Below are 3394 nucleotides of genomic sequence, written 5' to 3'. Positions count from 1 at the left end.
ACAAAGTTAGAAGTTGCTGAACAATTTGCACAGTATAAACAATAGCAGAAAAACAAGGAACATATCACACAGTTGTGACAATAGCAGAACAAAAACAAACAAGGCAGAACAGAAATGAATGTAGGCTGTCTGTCATTGTATTTTCTGTGAATTAACTCACAATTTAATCCAGTGATCCTCAGCCATTTTAATTTCAAGGACCCCCAAATTAAATGTATATGAATTAGCCTAGGGTGACAGGGTCCTAGGCCATTTCATTATGATTTTCATCTCTCTGCACTATTAAAATGTTTACAATATTTTAATTTACAGTAACTACAGTAACAGTAGCTACTTATATTTTGTTATTTAAAGCTGTGATTATTTATTTAAGAAGCACTGTTCTGAACCAATGTTTGCCTTTAAATAAATAAAAATGTAATCATCCTTAACCTTTAAGCTAAAATAATGATGACCGGGGACTTAAAATCATTGTTTTAATTGATGGCCTTCATGCCCTGGCACTTGGCCTTGTGCCCTCAAAAAGTTGACCACACTAAAGGCCAAGTGGCCTTGCCCCTAAAAGGATGAAATTCCAGGCCTGGTTGTGGGTGTGGACTTCGTTAACATTAAGGAAGTATTTAGACAGGTACATGGGTATCTTGGTGGTGTATCGAATCTTGTGGACCAGACCCATTGCAAGATGCTGTACTCTACTCTGGTGACTCCTGTAAAACTGCCAGGTGATTTAATGATTGAGAGATCTGACACTTCTAATCTTGCTTTATTGTGTTGGGAAAATTGGGCTCTTCCTGCAGACATGGCCCTTATGGTCCTTGAGACTAAACTCATTATTGTCTCATGTGCCAACTTCCTCAAAGGTATTTGTTACTTGGCACACGTAACAAAGTGGAACAAAGGTTTGAGACAGAAGTTGTTTCGCTTTCATAATGGTGAATTTACTAAATTAATGGGGCTATATGAATGAATTAATGATTTTATATATTTAAGTGTCATGCCACCTTGTGGCCCAACCCTCATGGGATTAAATTACACCTTTTCACACAAGTTACAATAAACAGCTATATGCACTTCCACCATGGACAGCTGACTGTGTACTATCCATGACAACAAGAGCTAATGATGTAGGCTACTGTGACTCTATACAGTGGAGTGGATAGTTTATGTATTTCTTTGTCAGCCCTAGCTGCTTCCCATCAGAGAGCGAGAGGGAGAGTGAGAGAGAGAGAGATTAGATTTAATTTTGCAACTAATTGGTGTTAAAACACCATCAAGTAGTTACCATTACTGTGTACATTTGATTTGTCAGCAATTTGTTCAGTTTACATTTTTATATATATTTTTGCCCTATATTTCGGCCAGTAGGATCGACGCCCAGAGCCATTGGATTTATTTATTTTTGCTTGGATCCAGACAATACAGTAGACTAGACGGGAACATAACTAGGCCTACCACAATTCATTCTATTCATTCTGGGGTGCACACAAAAGCCTGAGTAGACATGAAAGTTACCCCAGAATATAATTTAAGTGGAATTCCCTTTTACCTGATAAGTGTTTTTCCTGTTATTTCAGTCCTGCTGTAGCTGTACAGTGTACACTATCTCTAATGGTGCAATCACCATTAGTGATAGTGATTAGTGATATGACACTGTGCAGCTGGGACATCCAGCTGGTCTCCCTCTACACCAGGTTGTTCTCAACCTGTGTGTGTGTGTGTGTGCACGCGCACGTGTGTGTGTGTGTCCAACTCAGCAAGATTTATTGAACAGCATTAATTTATTAACCTACAATGAGAGCATGACAGTCATTGACATGTACCCTTTTCCTTTTGTTATGCAATCTTCACCAGTAATTTAACATTTTTGGAGGTTTCTTCCTCATGCCTTCAATATTCATCTCAAAGAACACTGCAAGGTGTGACCTATCAGTGCCTGCAGACAGAGAGATAAAAAATTACAGTATCTCTCTCGTCCGCTGATAACGTATTTGGCATTGAAGCAACTTATAGTGCGGCTACATTGATCTCCTCACTATACTACCCAGTGTTTAACTAGACTAGAGAGTAAATCCAAGCTTTAACAAAAGTTCCAATGTGATGTAATTTGTAATGCTTGTAAATGTGGCTCTTGAGCCCAAACTTTATTTCCTTAGGTGCCAACTTCCTCATTGCTCTTTATTGCTTGTACATTTATTGACAAAACACATAATAAATGTGTGTGCGTCACAGGCTGTGTTGGAATGGCCAGAGTCCTCTGCAAATGTTCCTTACGGGAATAATCACCCTGTAATGCAATTCACATTATTTCAAACAGAAGCTGGTGTATGTGAGCATGTAGCCTCGGTACCCAGGCTTTTAGTTTCGTCCGCATTCAGTGAGCATGTGAAAGAGTGGCGATGAACAGTCCCATAACAGGAAAATATAGCCTACAGTAGATAGTTCTGATTGAAAACTCTCACATATCAAAGGGTGCCAAATCGGCATCTCCATGAAGCTTGTCAACATACTGAAGCACAAAGTGGTCTAAAATATCCTGATGTATGACTGTGTTGACATTGGACTTGATACAACACACAGTGGACTAACACCAGCAGATGACATGGAGCCCCGAATCGTTACCGTTACCGACAGTGAAAACGTCACACTGGAGTTAAATGAAAGCCTGGGTATCGAGGCTACACTGGAGTCAACACAGACATCTACCAGGAGATTTTAGAGCGCTTTGTGCTTCAGTATGTTGACAAGTTTTATGGAGATGCTGATTTTCCTTTCCAGCTGGATTTGGCACCTACCCACAGTGCCAAAACTAGTAGTAATTATTGGTGTACTGACCATGGTATTATACCATGGTATAACTGACCAGCCAACTGGCCTGGCCTGAACCCCACAGAGAATCTAGGTTGTATTGTCAAGAGGAAGGTGTGAGACATAAGACTCAACAACTCAAATTAATTTACGGCTGTTATCAAAGCAAACATGGGCTTCCATAACACCTCAACAGTGCCACAGGCTGATCACCTCCATGCCACGCCCCATTGATGAAATAATTTGTTCAAAAGCAGCCCAGACCAAGTATTGACTGCATACATAAATATACTTTTCAGATGGTCAACATTCTCAATTAAAAGTATTTTAGTGGTCTCGTGTAAATTGTGTAATATGTGCTGACTAATTGAGCTTTACTTTTGCCCTTTGAGGTGTAACTTAGTTTTTCTTCGTTTCTAAGTTTTCTTAGTTTGCCAACTTCTATGTTAAGTGTAAAAGTGTTTTCTACATTTCATCCCTGGGTTTAAGCTTGACAGTGTCATGTCTCAAAGTAACCACTGGGTGCCGCTATAGAACAATGTATGTCCTCACAAATGCAAGAGGCAGACAAAATACAGTAACAGCAAAG

Source organism: Electrona antarctica (assembly GCF_951216825.1).
Source record: "Electrona antarctica genome assembly, chromosome: 6".
Taxonomy (NCBI): Eukaryota; Metazoa; Chordata; class Actinopteri; order Myctophiformes; family Myctophidae; genus Electrona; species Electrona antarctica.
Note: the sequence above shows the minus strand (reverse complement) of the source record.